This window comes from Nicotiana attenuata, unplaced genomic scaffold (assembly GCF_001879085.1).
Source record: "Nicotiana attenuata strain UT unplaced genomic scaffold, NIATTr2, whole genome shotgun sequence".
Taxonomy (NCBI): domain Eukaryota; kingdom Viridiplantae; phylum Streptophyta; class Magnoliopsida; order Solanales; family Solanaceae; genus Nicotiana; species Nicotiana attenuata.
The window spans coordinates 43169-53666 of record NW_017675828.1 but is presented as its reverse complement, the minus strand read 5'-3'; the positions used below and the strand labels follow the sequence as shown (position 1 = coordinate 53666).

At 37.1% G+C, this 10498-nt stretch overlaps 1 pseudogene; it reads right to left on the bottom strand.

The window, feature by feature from the left end:
• Nucleotides 1-8197: 8197 nt before the first annotated feature.
• Nucleotides 8198-10161, bottom strand: LOC109220489 (annotated as a pseudogene).
• Between the last annotated feature and the right edge of the window lie 337 nt (nucleotides 10162-10498).

The window sequence follows — 10498 nt, the reverse complement described above, 5'->3', positions numbered from 1 at the left end:
CTAAGTGAGAATGGGAAAATCCTCAATCGAAGTGCATCCTCGGACACATTGGTTTGCTTGCTCCCCCAACAGGTATCCACGAACCCCTTGAGATGTTTGTAAGCATTTTGAGTGGCAGCACCCATGAAGTACCCAGGCTGCTCCAGCAATGTCAGCATCACATTGGTTATTTGAAAATTGCCCGCCCGGATTCGGGGCGGAACAATTGCACTTGCATGGCCTTGGTTGGGAAGAACTCTAGGAGCCACTCTTGGAGGTGGCGGAGGAGGGTCTGGGACGTTCTCATTTGCATTGGCCTGGCGGCCTCTACGTTGTCCTTGAGGTACAAGAGGCACCTCTTCCTCTCCATTGTCATCTACCTCCTCCCCCGCATCCACATTTCCAAGAGGGTCATTAGCATTTAATGCCATTTTGTACCTGATGTATTGACACAAACAAATTAGTAACAAAGAAGGAAAGAAGAACAAAACACAAATCTATTTAGATAAATAGCCAAAACCGTTAGCTCCCCGGCAACGGCGCCAAAAAGTTGATCACGGCCAACCCTGCACTACTATTAAGTAGCGAGAGAGGTCGAAGCAGCTTTTACCCGATTTAGGATCGGGATCGATTTCCACAGAGAGCTAGATATTGGAGTCGGGTATCTATCTAATTTAGAGTTGTGTATTTGCTCCAAATTGCACTTCTACACATTTTGGGGTTCTAATTATGAATCCAATTCTATAAACTACAATGCTCAACTAAACTATTATAAGCTAGAATTAAACTATTGCAAGTTGTTTGAGTGATTAAAAGGCACTAGGGTAGTGACTTTCGCCTAGGTGGTCAATTGACGGATTCTTGAATCTAAATCTAGATTGACACATTTGGGGAGTATGATGTACCCATTACTCGATTCTACTCACTCTATACCTCTCGGTAGTTCGAGTGATTTTGCCCGAATTGACTTTCTCAAGACCAATTGGGTATACGAATTTGCACGAGCAATTGAGGGTCAAGTCGGGTATTACGATCTCTCGGTTTAACCCTTTAATTGGGGCTATCAATTATCTTGAGTACGTCCCAATTCCTTGTTGGACTAATTCTAGAGAAAAAGTCAACTAAACACAAACTAGTGTTTGCAACCACTAATTTAACAATTAAACATGGAATTAGCCCAAATATCAAACACCCATAGTCAATCAAGCTCTAAAATACAAGACCCATCAAATACCCACACTAGGGTTGAGCCACAACCCTATTTAGGGTCGGGATCGATTTCCACAGAGAGCTAGATATTGGAGTCGGGTATCTATCTAATTTAGAGTTGTGTATTTGCTCCAAATTGCACTTCTACACATTTTGGGGTTCTAATTATGAATCTAATTCTATAAACTACAATGCTCAATTAAACTATTATAAGCTAGAATTAAACTATTGCAAGTTGTTTGAGTGATTAAAAGGCACTAGGGTAGTGACTTTCGCCTAGGTGGTCAATTGACGGATTCTTGAATCTAAAGCTAGATGACACAATTTGGGGAGTTATGATGTACCCATTACTCCGATTTCTACTCACTCTATACCTCTCGTTATAGTTCGAGTGTTTTTGCCCGACATTAAGATTTCTCAAGACCAATAATGGGTATTCTAATTTGCAACACCACGCAAATGAGGGTCAAGTCGGGTAATTACGATATCTCGGTTTAAACCCTTTAATTGGGGCTATCAATTCTCCTGTAGTACGACCACCAATTCCTTAGTTGGACCTAATTCTAGAGAAAAAGTCCAACTATAAGCACAAACTAGTATTTTCAACCAACTAATTAACCATTAAACATGGAATTAGCCCAAATATCAAACACCCATAGTCCAATCAAGCTCTAAAATACAAGACCCATAATTACCCACACTAGGGTTGGAGCCACAACCCGAGCTGATGGGTCTAGCTACTCATAATTTGAGAGAGAGAAACAAAGAATAGATGAAGAAAAACTCATATTAATAATTACTAAGATAACTAGAAGATTAATGTTGAAATGAAATAAAAATTGGCCCAAAATAGCTAAAGAACCGGAAGTCACGAGCGCAAGCTTCAAACAAAAATCTATCGCTTCACCTACAAATGGAAAAGAAGAAGCTATTTATAACAAGCTGACAATTCTGGATAAACAAATACCCCTGCGGGGGATTAGTGCGGATCCGCACAAAATAGTGAGTGCGGGCCGCACATAGGCTCTGTTAACTTGAGATCTAACTCTCTGAAACTCGGAGCACCGCGGACCGCAGAGAATGGACTTGCGGCCGCGGAAGGCTTCATCAGTGCGGTCCGCATTAAAATGGAGCGCGGACCGCATTTGGCTTGAACCTTTGGAATTTGCAGTTCTCTGATTCTTCATCCTGCGGACCGCACGAAATCGAGTTGGCGGCCGCGTTGATCTCAGTGCGGAACCCGCACAGAATTACTTAAGTGCGGACCGCATTGCCTTTGTGCCTGGAATGTCTGCTCATCTGAACCTCACCAGTGCGGACCGCAAGAAGTAGTGCGGGCCGCACTTGGCCTTGTTTTGCCTGAGCTTTGTCTTGTCTTGGTACTTGTGCAAGTTTCACTCTTTTTGAGCCGATCTTTGATATCTTGTCACTTTGTGTCAAACCTGCAATCAAGCACAACTTGTGAGCCTTTGGGGAACTATTTGTACAAATTCCTAATCAAAACATAAGCAAGAAAGAGCTATTACAAATCATATATCTATATATTATAAAAAGGAGAAGGAAAAAGCCCTCTCCTTAAGCAAAGTGCAACCTAAAAAAAATGCAACATGGCATAATTAGTTATTTAGTTAATAAATTAGTTATTGGTTATTATTTTAGAATTTAATATATAGTAAAAATAGAAATAATAAAATAAAATAAAATAAAAAACTACCATATATATATATATATATATATGTATGTATGTATGTATGTATGTATGTATGTATGTATGTATATATTAATCCGTTACTTTATTTGGATTAATAAATATAGATATCTTATAATTAAATATATGTAAAAAACGAAAATAATAAAATAAAATGAAAAACTACCCATTCAAATTGGGTGGGATTAGTTTCAAGTTGGAGTTTTTAAATTGTTTTAAAATAAAAGGCAAAAAAAAGAGCTATAAAAAATGAAAAAAGAGAAAAACTACCCATTTAAATCGGGAAGTAGTTTCAAGTTGGAGTTTTAAAAATTATTTTAAAATAAAAAAAACGAAAATAAAGAAAGTTTCAAGTTGGAGTTTATAAATGATCTTAAAATAAAAAAGCAAAAAAAAAATTAGCTATAAAAAACGAAAGAAAGAGAAGAAAAACTACCCATTTAAATCGGGAAGTAGTTTCAAGTTGGAGTTTTAAAATAATTTTAAAATAAAAATGAAATTAAAAAAATAATTAATTACTAATTCAAATTTGGGAGTAGTTTCAAATTGGAGTTTTAAAAGTTATTTTAAAATAAAAAAAAGAAAATAAAGAAATTAAAAAACTTTCAGAGAAAAATATTAAATAAAGTAATATGCTAATAAATATTTCTATTAAAAATGTAATAATATTAAATATTAGATGATATAATAAAGAAAAATACATAACAAAAAATTTATTCAATGCGCTCCCTGTATAAGTCCCGACAGTTTAACAGAGATTTTATTCATTAAAATTTAGATAATATTATTAAGAACAACAGAATAAAATTTAAAACAAAAAAATATTTCATCAGTAATAAATTATATATCTTCTCATATATTACAAAAAGAAAGCGAATACTAAACAATGGTTAATATAATAAAGCAAAATATAGAACAAAAGTTATTGGTTATTATTTTTGAATTTAAATATATATAAAAAATGAAAATAATAAAATAAAATAAAAACTAACATATATATATATATATGTAAATATATTAATTGGTTACTTTATTTGAATTAATAAATATAGATATCTTATAATTAAATATAATTAAAAAAAAGAAAAATAAATATATAAAATAATAACTACCCATTCAAATTGGGTGGGAGTAGTTTCAAGTTGGAGTATATAAATTATCTTAAAATAAAAAAGAAAAAAAAAATATTAGCTATAGAAAAAACGAAAGAAAGAGAAGAAAAACTACCCATTCAAATCGGGATGTAGTTTCAAGTTAGAGTTTTAAAATAATTTTAAAATAAAAAGAAATTAAAAAAAAATAAATTAACAATTCAAATTGGGGATTAGTTTCAAGTTGGAGTTTTAAAATTATTTTAAAATAAATAAAACGAAAATAAAGACATAAAAAAACTTTCAGAGAAAAATATTTAATAAAGTAATATGCTAATAAAACTTTCTATTAGCAATGTAATAATATTAAATATTAGATGATATAATAAAGAAAAATACATAACAAAAAAGTTATTCAATGCGCTCCCTGTATAAGTCCCGTTAGTTTAACAGAGATTTTGTTCATTAAAATTTAGATAACATTATTAAGAACAATAGAATAAAATTTAAAATAAAAAATATTTCAACAGTAATAAATTATAAATCTTCTCATATATGACAAAAAGAAAGCGAATATTAAATATTGGTTAATATAATAAAAAAAATATAGAACAAAAAAGTTATTCACTAACTATATAAGTACCTTTAATTTAATAGAGATTTCATTATTAGGTATATCGTATTGACAAGTAAGATGAAAATTGAATTTTATTAAAGCAATACAATCTAATAGGATCAAACAAGCCCGATCATAATTTATTTAATTAATATTTTTTAATACTGACCGCGCATCGCGCGGGTACGACTACTAGTTCCTAATCAAAACATAAGCAAGAAAGAGTATAAAAGGTATCTAAATCCCTAATTATCACAATTCCACCCTGGTCAGCAGTTCATCAAACAAATCAACATAATTACTTGCCTTAGATCCTTGAGATCTCCCATGGGGTCATCAAAAAGCTCAGATCCAAATCTCGCATACAAGCAAGCTACATACTCTCCCCATCGAGGCCAATCCCTAGTCACCCTATGCTTCATGTAAGATTGGTGCCATTGTACTGCCCTGCCTTCAAGCCTGCACGACACTGCTCTCACCTTAGAATCCTCAGGTATTTTCTCATAAGCGAAGATCACATTTGTACAGCCAATCTTTCAACCGTACACCATCAAAAATAGGGAATTCTGTGTAATAATCACGATTGAGAGGTTGATGGCCATTAGAACGATGGCCTACCACCTCTAGCCTTTCGTTCTCCACAAGAAACTCATGGTTTTGAACTCCAGTTGTAGCCAAATTTCCCACCAACAACTTCTTAATTTCCTCCATAGCCCAAGCTACCCTGTTATCCACTGATTTCTGCAACTCCGATACAGATGATGTGACTGCTTCAATCGATCCCTTGAGACTATCGACTTCTTTCCTCAGTTCGTGCATTCGAGTGTTGTGATCGCCCATATTCACAGATCCAAGGAACGAGAGCTCTGATACCAATGATACGTCCTAGTAATTAACGAGCTAAGAAATTAGAAAGAAGAGAAACCAAAAGAGTAAAAATGGAAGAATTACTCTTGAACAGAATCTCTGGACTCAAATGGTGATTTGAGTATCAATGAGAGAGGAAGAGAAGACTAGTTTATTGATATTAAACTTCACAAAAACTCCACAATACAGCAGTAAGGATCAAACTATATACTAATACAATTGGCGGGAAAGTTAGTTATAACTAACTTTTGGAAGTCTCATGCCCTAACAACCTTCCAACTAACTTCTAACTACCCTGCTGCTTATTCCTTGTGTGAGCTACTGATTTAACTAACTACTGATTTAGTAATTAGACTAATAGGATCATAACAAGTGGAAGGTAAGAAAACTGCTTATTTGAAGCTAGTGGAGAGTACAAATGAGGAGAAAAAAGGACTTATCAGGAGTGTTACAGAAAGGCAAAGAAAGAGGCAAAGTTAGCAGTTACGACGGCTAAGAACGCGGCGTTTGCTCGTTTGTATGAGGAGCTCGGGGGCAGAGGCGGGGACAAAAAGTTGTAGCGGTTGGCCAAGGTGGGGGAGAGGAAAGCCCGCAACTTAGACCAAGTCAAGTGCATTAAGGACACAGATGGCAAAATGTTGATGGACGAGGCACTTATTAGGAGAAGATGGCAAGCATACTTCCATAAACTGTTGAATGAGGAGGGGGATAGACGCATTGTGTTGGGTGAGTTGGAGCACTCTGAGAGTCGGCGAGATTTTGGGTACTGTAGGCGGATTACGGTAGAGGAGGTGGAAGGGGCAATGTGTAAGAAGTGCAGGGGTAGAGTGACGGGGCCAGACGAAATCCCAGTGGAATGATGGAAGAGCGCGTGGCGGGCAGGTTTGGAGTGGCTCACTGGGTTGTTTAATGTTATTTTTAAGACGAAGAAGATGCCCGAAGAATGGAGGTGGAGTATGATGGTTCCGCTTTACAAGAACAAGGGTGATATCCAAAATTGCAACAATTATAGGGGTATCAAGTTGTTGAGTCACTCTATGAAGGTTTGGGAGAGGGTGGTGGAGGCCAGGGTGAGGAGGTGCGTGTCTATTTCCAGGAATCAGTTTGGATTCATGTCGGGGCGTTCGACCACGGAAGCAATTCATCTGGTAAGGAGATTAGTGGAGCAGTACATGGAGAGGAAGAAAGATTTGCATATGGTATTTATTGACCTTGAGAAAGCGTATGATAAAATCCCGAGGGAGGTACCGTGGAGGTGTTTGGAGGTTAGCGGCGTTTCAGTAGCATACATTAGGGTGATTAAGGATATGTATGATGATAGTAAGACTCGGGTGAGGACTGTGGGTGGTGACTCGAAGCATTTCCCTGTGGTGATGGGGTTGCATCAGGGATCGACACTTAGCCCATTTTTATTTGCCTTGGCGGTGGATTTATTGTCGCGACACATCCAAGGGGAGGTGCCTTGATGCATGCTATTTGCCGATGATATATTGTTGATTGACGAGACGCGAAGCGGAGTTAACGTGAGGTTGGAGGTTTGTAGATAGACCTTGGAGTCTAAAGGTTTCAAACTGTGTAGAACCAAGACAGAATACTTGGAGTGCAAATTCAGTGACGGGGCCCATGATGCAGATGTAGAGGTTAAGCTTGATGCTCAAGTTATCCCCAAAAGAGCGAGTTTTAAGTATCTCGGGTCTATTATCCAGGGTAACTGGGACATTGACAAATATGTCGCACATCGCATCGGAGCGGGATGGATGAAGTGGAGGCTCGCTTCCGGTGTTTTATGTGATAAGAATGTACCACCAAGACTTAAGGGTAAGTTTTATCGAGTGGTGGTTCGACCCGCTATGCTGTATGGGGCTGAGTGTTGGCCAGTCAAGAACTCCCACGTGCAGAAGATGAAAGTAGCAGAGATGAGGATGTTGAGATGGATGTGTGGGTGTACCAGGAGAGATAGTAAGAATGAAGCTATCCGGGATGGAGTGGGAGTAGCCTCCGTGGAGGACAAGATGCGGGAGTCGAGGCTGAGATGGTTCGGACATGTTAAGAGAAGAAGCATTAATGCTCCTGTCAAAAGGTGTGAGAGGTTGGCCATGAAGAGTTTGAGAAGAGGCCGAGGTAGGCCTAAGAAGTACTGGGGATAGGTGATTAGACAGGACATGGCACTGCTTCAGCTCACTGAGGACATGACCCTTGATAGGAGGGTGTGGAGGTCGAGGATTAAGGTAGAAGGTTAGTGGGTAGTTTTTAGTTGCTTACCGATAGTCTTAGTAGCATGCATGTCCCTTCATATTCTTAGATTTTTATTACGTTATGTGGTTTGTTCGCCTCAGGTATTGTATTCCCTATTGCTATTATTTGGTACTACTTATCATTTATCTCTCCCTTTTTCTTTTCTCTTCCTTCTTTCTTCCTTTCTTGCTTTCCTCTTCTTCTTCTTGACCTTCCTGAGCCGAGGGTCTATTGGAAACAGCCTCTCTACCTGCATTAGGTAGGGGTAAGGTCTGCGTATAGACTATCCTCCTCAGACCCCACCTGTTGGTATCATACTGGGTTTATTGTTGTTGTTATTGTTATATATATAATTAAAGGAACTCCCCAGTAGATAATAGTTTCATTCACCCAAGCTATATGACATTTCTCGTAATAGAAAGTTTGACATTCTTTTTAAATAAACAATAGTTACTACATAAGTACACAACTGAGAAAGATTTGATAACATGCTCATGGGTTAAGTGAACTATGTGCCTCAATGTCTACATGCTTAATACCGGGAACTATTTCCTGGATTTCCTGTTCTAGCCTATCAACTTCACTCCCTAGTGCTGTCACAACTTCTTCACCTGCCAACATAAATATTCCATGAGTTTGCTAACATATATATATATGGTGTCTAAAATTCTTTCCAAAGTCAACAAGAAAAAGAAAAGGAACGCTGGAAATCACAATAAAGCCTTTGGAATTGTTTATACCATAATGTGACATGACTTCCAATATCGCTGCATCATCCTTCTGCTTTGAAGCCTCTCGAAGCTATACATATAAAGAGGATATCACAAACTGTAAAGATACTAATATTATCATATCTTGCATTCCATGGTTAATAAATTAATAACCTGTTTAGCCCACTCGTGGCGTCCTGCTCTGTCGAGATAATTTTGTACCAGCACCACGCCATTGAAATCTGCAATATAAATATATAGATATTGATGTTCTAAGAAAGAAGCTGATGAAGAAATATGCAAGGAAGCACCAGATTCAATTAATCACCTATCTCAGCCTTAAACCTAAAGAACCCAGGTCCAATCACCTCACTTTTGCAATCATAAACAGAGAATCAACAACCTGCAGTGGCAAGAATATTAACTTCAGATACTTTAGTTAATTAAGCAACAGATTAATTAGGAAATCGAGAAGAGTGATATTATCCGGGAAAGACAGACTTACTGGATCATTTTCCAAAAACTGAAGAACCTTTTTCATGTCTTTGTCATCAATTGCTCTACCAATTAAAGCATGGCGATTTCTCTGAATCAAGAATACAGCAACCTGCATTTCAAATAAGCCAGAGTTTTTCTTTAGTATACCCCAAAAGAAGTGCCAAATAAGTGTATAGGCCGCCGGCTCACATACCATTCCAAGAAGGTTGCCCACAACAATTGAACCAATTGGATCATAAATTGGATTTCCTGTGACATTCACTGCAACCAAGGATGCACCCGCAATGACCAGGCCTGCAACTGAAGCACCATCCTACAAAATTGAACACTAAATCATGCATCACTAACAACAACTTGACACATACGAGTAGCTAGGAATTAATTAAGTCCAATAAAAAACATGTCTTTTACCTCAGTCATAACAGCCACAGCTGTAGGATCATGACCACGCCAAATATACTCTCACTTTCATTCCTTCTGCAGCAGCGCCATTTCTCACAGATTGTATTGCCACTATAAGCGAAACACCTAAATAGACCGCGAACTCAAATTGAGACAAATAACAACTATGAAAACAAGGAGCAGCTAATTCAGCTACATGCATGCACTATATAATGTACCCTCTAAAATTAACGAGCCACCAATCACCACAGCTGCGTATTCTAGATGTTCAGGGGGCTGAAGCAAATACATTGAGAAAAATGTTAATTCATGTTGAAGTGACAACAAAGTGTTCAACAGACAATGAACTGCTTTATTTCAATGATAAATTACCTGAGAAGTCCACAGGTTTTGAAATCCATTAACAATTGTAGCACCAGAACCAAGGCAAAAGATGCCAACTGCAGATATCAACGACCAGACAAAACGTTCCCTAAAGTAACCATATCTGAAGAAAAAGAAAAGATTCATCAATAGGTTCACAAATTACTACGTTAGATATAGAATTATTGAGATAGCTTGCAAAGTTTTTCCACCATAAAATGGTGTAAACCTTTGAAGAGGGACCTTCAGCTATTAGGAGGTAACAAACATGATTAAATTTCTCCTAATCTGTTATTATTGCTGTTATAAATCTCTAGTGACCAAAAAACTAAGATGATGCGAAATGCAGTATGCACGGTACTGATCATTGGAATATTCACCAATTAATGATATATATATATATATATATATATATATATATATATATATATATATATATATACACACACACAACTTCTTCTATTGCATGGATATTTACTGCATGCAGTTACAAGAGAAATGTAATGATGGTGCATAATACGATGTCAAGGTGGTGACACTTACGGATGGATTGAATCTGGCGCACGTTTAGAGCTATTTAAACCATATGCAAGAAGCGGCTACAGGCATAGAAATTACAGTAATTAACAATCTCAATGTTCCTGGTTTGATCAATGAATTATACAATTAATACCTGATTTGCAATATCCGCAACTGAATGCAGAGCTTCAGCCAGCATGACGTGACTTGAGGTGGCTAACCAGACCCCAAGCTTTAGGGAAAGAACAAGAAAATTGCACCTTAAAGCTGTTGTGACGGCTCGCTGACTACAAACAAATAT